Here is an 11,414-nt window from a genome sequence, read left to right as displayed (position 1 = left end):
GGTCTGGTTAGCGACAGTGCTCAGTTCACTCACTTGGATGGTCCGGGGGGGGCTCACAGTCAGCGGCTTCCGGTGAGTGTAACAAGCTTGCCCAGGCAGGCATGCTGGATGGATCGGTGTGCGGATCTCCCTCGGAGGATGGAACGGTAGCGGCCATTGGAGGACTTCTGTCCCCGCCCACCACCAGCGTGACCTATCACACTAGCCAAAGGAAGTTCTCCAAGGCTCTGTGCTACAGGTGGTGGGCGGGCCAGCAACAATAAGAAGCCGCCCTCAGGACTCAGGAGGAGGAGATACAGAAGATGCTCTCTGGCTGCTCTCTCTCTCTCCCTGCTGATGCGGCTGGAGGCAGAGGTGGGTGGACTCAGATCGCTGTTGCTATATGCGAGGCGGAGCGGCCCTAGCAACCAGTTAGGCAATGTTTATTGCTGCGGCTGTGTGTCTTTAGTTCATTCCGGGACACTGTATTGTCCCGGAATGAAGGTGCCCGGGACACGGGACACAGAGATCAATTAAGGGACAATCCCGGGCAATCCGGGACACGTGGGCACCCTAACACACACACACACACACACACACACACACACACACTGCCCTATCTGCCTGACACATACACTGACCCACCTACCTGACACATACACTGACCTACCTGATCATCACACACACACACACACACTGCCCTACCTGCCTGACACATACACTGACCCACCTACCTGACACGCACACACACCGACCTACCTAGCTAACACATATACTGACCTACCTGATCATTACACACACACTGACCTACCTACCTGACACAATACACTGACCCACCTACCTGACAATACACACACTGACCTACCTACCCGACACAATACACTGACCCACCTACCTGACACTGACCTACCTGACCATTACACACACACACACACTGACCTACCTACCCTACATACTGACCTACATGACCATTACACACACAGGGACCTACCTACCTGACACATATACAGACCCACCTGACACACACACTGACCTACTTGACCATTACACACACACACTGAACTACCTACATGACACAAACACACACTGACCTACCTACCTGACCATTACACACATACACTGACCTACCTACCTGACACAAACACACACTGACCTACCTATCTGATCATTACACACACTGACCTACCTGCCTGACACACGCACGTATCTGACCATCAAACACACACTGACCTGACAATACACTGACCCACCTACCTGACACACACACTGACCTACTTGACCATTACACACACACTGACCCACCTACCTGACCATCAAACACACACTGACCTACCTGATCATTACACACACTGCCCTACCTACCTCACACACACACTGACCTGGAGGCGGGGTTTACATGTGAGAGGGGGAGGGGTCACATGGCAGCCAGTCTAGAGCACATCAGGCTGTGCTTCCTTCACACCCCCAGACTGGAGGCTCCAGTCCAGTCCCTTTGGCAGCACAAGTGATTGCAGAGCCCTTTAGAGGTGCCCTGTGATTCCACTCTCTGCTCTCTCCTCCTGGATCCTGCTGGCTGCATTCACTACACAAAGAAATCCACCCCTCCCCCATGTATAGCAGAGAATGCCAGGGGCCACACAGGAGTTCAGCAGGTCAGTTTACTGTGCTGTGTATATATTGTGTGTGTATATACTGTGTGTGTGTGTATATATATATATATATGATGCTGTGTCCCACAATGAAGACCGGTGATTTGCCATAAATCTGATCTGTTTCCATTCCTGGGCTGCATATTCTGTGCTCTGCAGAGAAGTTCTGGTGACTCTTCACTTGCTGCCACTTACCTCCCCGCTCTGCGGCCACCACCTTCTATCCAATCCCCAGCCTGCTCATACCTAACATAGTGAGGAGTGACTGGATGGAGACCATTTCTGAGCATTTTTATATTACCAGCCCATCCCCCAATGGTCACATGTACTTTTTGAACAATTTAGGTAGGTACAGTCACTATCTATTGAAGTATATGTAGGTGGGCCATTATTAATTTCTCTTCTTGCAGCTGGTGCTCCGGGTACTTTTCTTTGATTTATGTGATCGTCTCTGTGTACCCGGCGTGTCCCCGTGTACCCGGTGTGTCTCTGTGTACCCGGTGTGTCTCTGTGTACCCGGCGTGTTTCTGTGTACCCGGCGTGTCTCTGTGTACCCGGCGTGTCTCTGTGTACCCGGTGTGTCTCTGTGTACTCGGCGTGTCTCTGTGTACTCGGCGTGTCTCTGTGTACCCGGCGTGTCTCTGTGTACTCGGTGTGTCTCTGTGTACTCGGTGTGTCTCTGTGTACCCGGCGTGTCTCTGTGTACCCGGCGTGTCTCTGTGTACCCGGTGTGTCTCTGTGTACCCGGTGTGTCTCTGTGTACCCGGCGTGTCTCTGTGTACCCGGCGTGTCTCTGTGTACCCGGTGTGTCTCTGTGTACCCGGTATGTCTCTGTGTAGGGGGTGCTGCAGCAGTAAATTCATACTTTAAGCCCCCATTGGCTGTTGCAGGTCGGAGCCATTGGGGGGTTCTCTGTGTCATTGTCAATCCTTTATCTGCAGCATCTCTCTGAGGACATTGTTCAGTTGGTCCTCATACACAACCCCTGTGCAATATTCCATCTTATGGCTGCGCTATTCAATATACGTGTCAGGAGAGGGATCCGTGTACGTGTCGGGAGAGGGATCCGCGTACGTGTCGGGAGAAGGTTCCGCGTACGCGTCGGGAGAGGGATCTGTGTACGTGTCAGGAGAGAGATCAGTAGTGTCGGGTCTGGTAGGTCAGTTTAGTGGTCAGCATTGCTGGGCACAGCTGAGCCCGCATCCTATATGTAGTGCACTCCTGAACTCTGCTTTCTCTCTGTCTTATCTTCATAGTATTTTGTAGTCTTATCTCAAAAAATTCTAAGCTGTATCTTTTTTATCTTTATTTATGGATGAAATGTGGGAAATAACATTCATATCATACAATCATCCCATAAACACACACACTGCATATATCATGTGAGGAAAATATGCTTATAAAATAGTTTACCAATACAAAAATGTCCCCGAATCTAATTTAAAAAATCTGGTCACCTCACCTCCTCCATACACACACACACACACACACAGCGCCCCTCCTCCACACACACACACACACACACACAGCGCCCCTCCTCCACACACACACACACACACACACTGCTGGGAGCTTTTTCTCTGTGAAGACATTGGGGGATTGGAGGTATACAGAGGCCGTGGCTGCTCCCCGGGGGGTAGTGCTCCCTAGGCGGCTGCCTACTCCACCTAGTGGTAGCCCCGGCCCTGACAGGGGTGTTGGCGGGGGGTCCCTGGATAATGGGGGGTCACCCAGCATGAAACACTTACATGTTCCGTTCCTCACAAAGCAGAACTTGGTCGGAGCTCAGGGGTCAGTCAGTCATCATCTGTATAAATAAGGGGCCCCAACCCACCCTTGGCTGATAACATGAAAAGCAGGCGCCCCTCCCCCCCGTCACCCTAAAGTAAGTGTGATCTATATGTGCCTGAACATTAATACCCCCCTATAGTGTGCTACCCCACATTCCACTATAGAAAGACCAATACAAAAAGCAAATCTCCCCCCTTCCAGCTTGGAGGACGTCATCTTCCAATTCAGCAGCAATTTGATTTCATTCCTAAATGACCAAATCCATGTCGGTTTTCCCCGATAAATCCGCATAGAATTGTCTCTGCAGACATGAGATCCCCTGTAATGCAGCCAGCGCTTCTTCCCCCTGCAATCACAATCACCAGATTTATCTCTCAGCATACATTTTATACAACTAGATAGAGAGTGCCGCAATCCCCACCCTCCATGTATATCCCCCATATATGGAAGGAGACTTCTCATCCACATCCCTCTCCCTTTTATCAAGACATGCAGGGGTTCACTAATATATTCTCATCACTATTATATACCTTCCCCTCCTACATCACATCCATGGGATGCAGGACATACAATCTCTGTGTGGCCCCATGGGGTTGTCACCCCGACACCCATTTGTATTATAAATAAATGTCGCTCTTCATAGAGGGCGATGATCATTGGGAAGACATGATTGGCTTTGCCGCTTCTTTCTGGTTTGTGTGTCAGGTGACAAGCTGCCTGCTGTTGCTAGGAAGATTTACCTCAGCTGCTGAGCACCGGATTGGTGACAAATCCTTTGGTGGGAAACATCCAGCCAATGAGTGTAAGCTTTTATTTCTATCCCCTCCTATCAGTGGGCGGAGTCAGCATTTACCTCAGGTCTGTCAGCTGGACTCACCTCTGGCCTCTCCTCGGTCTTCCTTCTATTATTTCTTATTTTATTTTTTACCCCCCCCCAAGTTTTCACTGGTGACAGCTGTATATTCCCTTCCATGTGTGGCCCCGGGCCTGTATTGTGCCTCTCATTCCTGAGGGGCCAGGGCTGCCCTGTATACTGATGGTAATAGGTTACCTGAGGCCAGCCATGGAACTTTTCATCCACCTGTAGGCAGACCTGGACCTGAGGAAGACCATAGGACCGTCACATCACCACTGGGACTTTACAGGGAGCAGAAGAGGAGGACCGCCGACTGGAAGTGTCAGCATACAGGCCGACAGAAGATACCGAGAGAGAATCCGCAGGATGAGGAGGACCGCCGACTGGAAGTGTCAGCATACAGGCCGACAGAAGATACCGAGAGAGAATACGCAGGATGAGGAGGCCCTACTCAAGACACAGCGCCACTCCTCCTGCCAGCGACAGCCAGGTAGGCAGCGGGTCTGAAGCTTCTGCCATGGACTGACAGCATGACTGACACCTCTCCGACAGTGTGACCGACACCTCTCCGACAGTGTGACCGACACCTCTCCGACAGTGTGACCGACACCTCTCCGACAGCGTGATTGACACCTCTCCGACAGGTAATTTCAAAGTTATTCTCGCACTACCGTGTGATGAAATATGTGAATCCAGGGAGGAGGAGGGGGGATTGAGGGGGGAGGGGGAGGGGGATTGAGAGGGGAGAGGGGGTTGAGAGGGGAGAGGTGAGGGAGGGGAGGGGGAGGGGGATTGAGAGGTGAGGGGGGTGAGAGGGGAGAGGTGAGGGGGGGAGGGGGGATTGAGAGGGGAGAGGTGAGGGGGAGGGGGGATTGAGAGGGGAGAGGTGAGGGGGGAGGGGGGATTGAGAGGGGAGAGGTGAGGGGGAGGGGGATTGAGAGGGGAGAGGTGAGGGGTGAGGGGGATTGAGAGGTGAGGGGGAGGGGGATTGAGAGGGGGGATTGAGTGGGGAGGGGGGATTGAGAGGGGAGAGGTGAGGTGAGGGGGGAGGGGGGGTGAGTGGGGAGAGGTAATAAGAAGAAAGGGAGGACAGGAGAGGACAAGGGTAGTGAAGGTGAAGCTGCAGCAAACACCTGTGTGGGTCAAGCCGTGTCCACAAAATGTCTCCTATAGCAGAGAATGGGGCTGCGCTGCTTAGAGGGGAGAGATCTACTAAAAACCAGAGAGATGTCATTTATCTTCTGGAAATAAAGCAGAAATAAATCTACCATAGAAATGTGTAAAGACAAAAGTCTACAAAGCAACATCAATGAGAAGATATAAGATAAGTGATGTGATAATCTCCAATCTTACAGGAAATAGATCCTATAGGGGGAATCCCAATATCTATCTGCTGATATTAACCACCTCAGTACAGTGCAGTTACACCCCCTTCCTGACCAGACCAATTTTCAGCTTTCAGCGCTCTCACACTTTGAATGACAATTACTCAGTCATCCTACACTGTATCCATATGAAACTTGCGTCCATTTTTCCACACAAATAGAGCTTTCTTTTAGTGGTATTTAATCACTAGTGGGTTTTTTATTTTTTGTGCTATAAATAAAATAAAACGTAAATTTTGTGAAAAAAATGCCTTTTTCTTTGTTTCTGTCATAAATTTTTGCTAATTAGTAATTTTTCTTCATACATTTTGGCCAAAATTTATACTGCTACATATCTTTGGTAAAAATAACCCACATTAGTATATATTATTTGCTCTTTGTGAAAGTTATAGAGTCTACAATCTATGGTGCCAATCGCTGAAAATTGATCACTTCTGATCAGGCCTTCAGTACATCAGGTGTATCTCATTTCTTGAGACACTAACAAGTCAGGAAAGTACAAATACCCCCCAAATGACCCCTTTTTACAAAGTAGACATCCCAAGGTATTAAGTAAGTAGCATGGTGAGTTTTTTAAGTTGTCATTTTTTCCCACAATTCTTTGCAAAATGAAGATTTTTTTTTTTATTTTTTTTTTACTAAATTGTCATATTATCAGGTTATTTCTCACACACAGCATATGTATACAACAAATTACACCCCAAAATACATTCTGCTACTCTTCCTGAATATGGCGATACCACATGTGTGAGACTTTTACACATCCTGGCCACATACAGAGGCCCAACATTGATGTAGTACCTTCAGACGTTCTACGAGCAAAAATGACGCATCTCATTTCTCAACCACCTATTACACTTTTGAAGTCCCTGGAGTACCAGGACAATGGAATTTCCCATAAAATCACCCCATTTTGGAAAGCAAACACCCCAACATATAATCTGTGAGGCATAATGAGTCTTTTGAACGGTTCATTTTTTTCCAGAAGTTTTTGGAATAAGTGGAAAAAAATTAAAAGGCATTTTTTTTTTTACACAAAATTGTCAATTTATAAGATATTTCTAACACATAGCATGTATATAGCAAAAATTACACCCAAAAATACATTCTGCTACTCCTCCCGAGTATGACGATACCACATGTGTAGGACTTTTACACAGCCTGGCCACATAGAGAGGCCGAACATTGAAGTAGTACATTCAGGCGTTCTAGGAGCATAAATGACACATTTCATTTCATTCCTACCCATCACACTTTTGAAGGTCCTGGAGCACCAGGACAGTGAAATTACCCACAAAATGACCCCATTTGGAAAGCAAACATCCCAACGTATATTCTATGAGACATGGGCTGGAGATAGGTACTCGGGTACTCTGATGGCCTGGTGACAGGTACTCGGGTACTCTGATGGCCTGGTGACAGGTACTCGGGTACTCTGATGGCCTGGTGACAGGTACTCGGGTACTCTGATGGTTTGGTGACTGGTATTTGGATACTCTGAAGGGCGGTGACAGGTACTCATATGGACTGTGACAGGTACTCGGGTACTCTGATGGGCTGTGACAGGTACTCTGGTACCCTGATGGACTGTGACAGGTACTCGGTACTCTAATGGACTGTGACAGGTACTCGGGTACCCTGATGGACTGTGACAGGTACTCGGTACTCTAATGGACTGTGACAGGTACTCGGTACTCTAATGGACTGTGACAGGTACTCGGGTACCCTGATGGGCCGTGACAGGTACTCGGGTACCCTGATGGGCCGTGACAGGTACTCGGGTACTCTGATGGCCTGGTGACAGGTACTCGGGTACTCTGATGGCCTGGTGACAGGTACTCGGGTACTCTGATGGTCTGGTGACAGGTACTCGGGTACTCTGATGGTCTGGTGACAGGTACTCGGGTACTCTGATGGTCTGGTGACAGGTACTCGGGTACTCTGATGGTCTGGTGACAGGTACTCGGGTACTCTGATGGCCTGGTGACAGGTACTCGGGTACTCTGATGGCCTGGTGACAGGTACTTGGGTACTCTGATGGCCTGGTGACAGGTACTCGGGTACTCTGATGGCCTGGTGACAGGTACTCGGGTACTCTGATGGCCTGGTGACAGGTACTCGGGTACTCTGATGGCCTGGTGACAGGTACTCGGGTACTCTGATGGTCTGGTGACAGGTACTCGGGTACTCTGATGGTCTGGTGACAGGTACTCGGGTACTCTGATGGCCTGGTGACAGGTACTCGGGTACTCTGATGGCCTGGTGACAGGTACTCGGGTACTCTGATGGCCTGGTGACAGGTACTCGGGTACTCTGATGGCCTGGTGACAGGTACTCGGGTACTCTGATGGCCTGGTGACAGGTACTCGGGTACTCTGATGGTCTGGTGACAGGTACTCGGGTACTCTGATGGCCTGGTGACAGGTACTCGGGTACTCTGATGGCCTGGTGACAGGTACTCGGGTACTCTGATGGCCTGGTGACAGGTACTCGGGTACTCTGATGGCCTGGTGACAGGTACTCGGGTACTCTGATGGCCTGGTGACAGGTACTCGGGTACTCTGATGGCCTGGTGACAGGTACTCGGGTACTCTGATGGCCTGGTGACAGGTACTCGGGTACTCTGATGGTTTGGTGACTGGTATTTGGGTACTCTGAAGGGCGGTGACAGGTACTCATATGGACTGTGACAGGTACTCGGGTACTCTGATGGGCTGTGACAGGTACTCTGGTACCCTGATGGGCTGTGACAGGTACTCGGTACTCTAATGGACTGTGACAGGTACTCGGGTACCCTGATGGACTGTGACAGGTACTCGGGTACCCTGATGGACTGTGACAGGTACTCGGTACTCTAATGGACTGTGACAGGTACTCGGTACTCTAATGGACTGTGACAGGTACTCGGGTACCCTGATGGGCCGTGACAGGTACTCGGGTACCCTGATGGGCCGTGACAGGTACTCGGGTACTCTGATGTGCCGTGACAGGTACTTGGGTACTCTGATGGGCTGTGACAGGTACTCGGGTACTCTGATGGGCTGTGACAGGTACTCGGGTACTCAGATGAACTGTGACAGGTACTCGGGTACTCAGATGGGCTGTGACAGGTACTCGGGTACTCTGATGGGCTGACAGGTACTCTGATGGTCTGGTGACAGGTACTCGGGTACTCTGATGGGCTGGGACAGGTACTCGGGTACTCTGATGAGCTGGGACAGGTACTCGGGTACTCTGATGGGCTGGGACAGGTACTCGGGTACTCTGATGGGCTGGGACAGGTACTCGGGTACTCTGATGGGCTAGGACAGGTACTCGGGTACTCTGATGGGCTGGGACAGGTACTCAGGTACTCTGATGGGCTAGGACAGGTACTCGGGTACTCTGATGGGCTAGGACAGGTACTCGGGTACTCTGATGGGCTAGGACAGGTACTCGGGTACTCTGATGGGCTAGGACAGGTACTCGGGTACTCTGATGGGCTAGGACAGGTACTCGGGTACTCTGATGGGCTGGGACAGGTACTCAAATACTCTGATGGACTGTGACAGGTACTCTGATGGACTGTGATTGACAGGTACTATGAGGGGTGGTGACAGGTCCTCTTTATTGGGGGGGGGGCAATCAGTATGATTGGTGTACACTGTATGCGGTAACGAGATGTTACCGCAATCTCCTCCTCACACACGATCGGTGTATGAGGAGGAGAACCCGGTAACATCCCGTTACCGCAGTTTGTTTACATTTTTGTGATCGGCTGTGAAAGGATCACAGCCGATCACGTGGGTAAACAGCCGGCCAATGGCTGTTTACCAGCGTCGGTGACGAGCAGTGTTCCCGGGGAACACGCCGCCACCGACGTGCACGCGCAGCGCGCTCGCACGCATGCGCCGTGCACGTTTGGGGTGTGACCATCTGTGATCGGCCGTGACTTCATCACGGCCGATCACGTGGTAAACAGCCATAACGAATGGCTGTTCAGCCCCTTCGGTGGCGAGCGGTGTCTCCGTGACACGCCGCCACCGAAGAAACAGGGATGCGTGCGCACGATCGCGCGCATTCCCTGTTTAAACGGGAGGCCGTCATATGACGGCCTCCCGCCACAATAGGTGAGCCACCTGGCCGTCATTTGACGGCAGGCGGTCAGCAACTAGTTAAAGTGCAAAACAAATCCGATGTAATAATATCATCAACAGGAATATAAGATGTGCAAATCTCCTTCTAATACAGAGCTGGAGATTACTACAGAGATCTCACAGTGCTCATGTGCAGGGCCGCTGTTAGAAGTCATGGGGCCCCATACAGCCTACTTGATGGGGCCCCCTTTGACCCTGACCCCCCTCCCCAAATGTTGAGGGGGGATATGATACAACAGTTGTGGAAGTGAAAGGTGACTTCAGAACTGCTTGCATCACTTCAACATGAAACCAGAAAGTTATTTTACAAATATACACACTCCTGGCTGCTGACCACAGCTGGAAATGCGTGTGTGTTTGAGAAGACGTGCTTGCAACAAGGCCCCAGCTCTGATATAAAATGCCATGGTTAAAGGGAAATGGTTGGAGGCTGTAAAAATGTAGCTCAGGCCGCGTACACACGCGCGGACTTGGCCACACACGACGAACGAACAGTTTGCTGAAACCGTGCGCGATGACGTGAACGGCACGTACGACGGGACGAAAAATACGACGTCCTATACACTGCATTATAACTTTCGGCGTGTAAATCCTTTCTGAGCATGCGCGGAACTTAGTTTGACGAACAAGCCTACACACGAGCGGACTGTTCGCTGAAACCTTGTTTCAGCGGACAGTTTTTCGGAAATTCCGTAAAACCTTGTTCGTCAAACTGTCCGCTGAAACTGTCCGCTGAAAGCCCCACACACGGGCGGACTGTCCGCCCAAACACTGTTCAGCGGACAAAGTTGGGCGAACAGTCCGTGCGTGTGTACGCGGCCTCAGCTGTGCATTTTTACTGCTCCAAAAACACAAGTGTACAGTAGCATCTCACAGTGCCTTGTGATCTTTAGGCCTCATGCACACTTTTTTTACTGCTTCCAAGCACCCCTTCCTGTTATCCTATGTGTCTTTGCACACATAGAATTTTTGAATTTTTTGTGGCAGGGGTGTTTACAAGCAGGAAAAAAAAACATGGCCAGTGCATCCAGGAGCAGCAGTTTTTTTGACCAAAAAAATGCTTGACAAATGCAAATGCTCCTAAACGCATGTTACCATTAGGCACGTTTACTGCTTGAGCGATAATTCATTTCATTGACCAGAATAACTTATTATTTTGGCCAATCAAATGAATGGCCAAGTGTTTTATGCCTGTAAACGCTTAGGCACTTTTACAAGCATCAGGCATTTTTTCTGGAAAAAGCCTGCTGCCAAGAGGAGGATCGTTTTTAAAGCATCCTGTGTGCATGAGGCCTTATAGCATTAGGATAATCATTCACACAGCACAGGAGGTGCTCTATGGCACTTTCAAAGTGTGTCACATGCTGTTCGGTGCTGTCTTTGCTATGGCTGTACAGACAGTGGTACAATCTGTAACACACAGTACAGCCATAAAGTAACAAAGTCAGCACACAACAGCGGGTGACACACTCTGACAGAGCCATAGAGCACCTCCTGTGCCAATGATTATCCTATGCTGAGAATCATAAGGCACTGTGAGGATGTGGATGATTCTATTACAATGGGTGTTGTAACACCTCAACTCACCGTGTGCAGATGGTGATGCTGATGTCCTCTG

The sequence above is a fragment of the Lithobates pipiens genome, unplaced genomic scaffold (genome assembly GCF_037356315.1).
Source record: "Lithobates pipiens isolate NorthernLeopardFrog02 unplaced genomic scaffold, aLitPip1_a1.2 Scaffold_8, whole genome shotgun sequence".
Classification (NCBI taxonomy): Eukaryota; Metazoa; Chordata; class Amphibia; order Anura; family Ranidae; genus Lithobates; species Lithobates pipiens.
The sequence above is the reverse complement of the archived record's forward strand: the minus strand, read 5'-3'. Positions refer to the sequence as shown.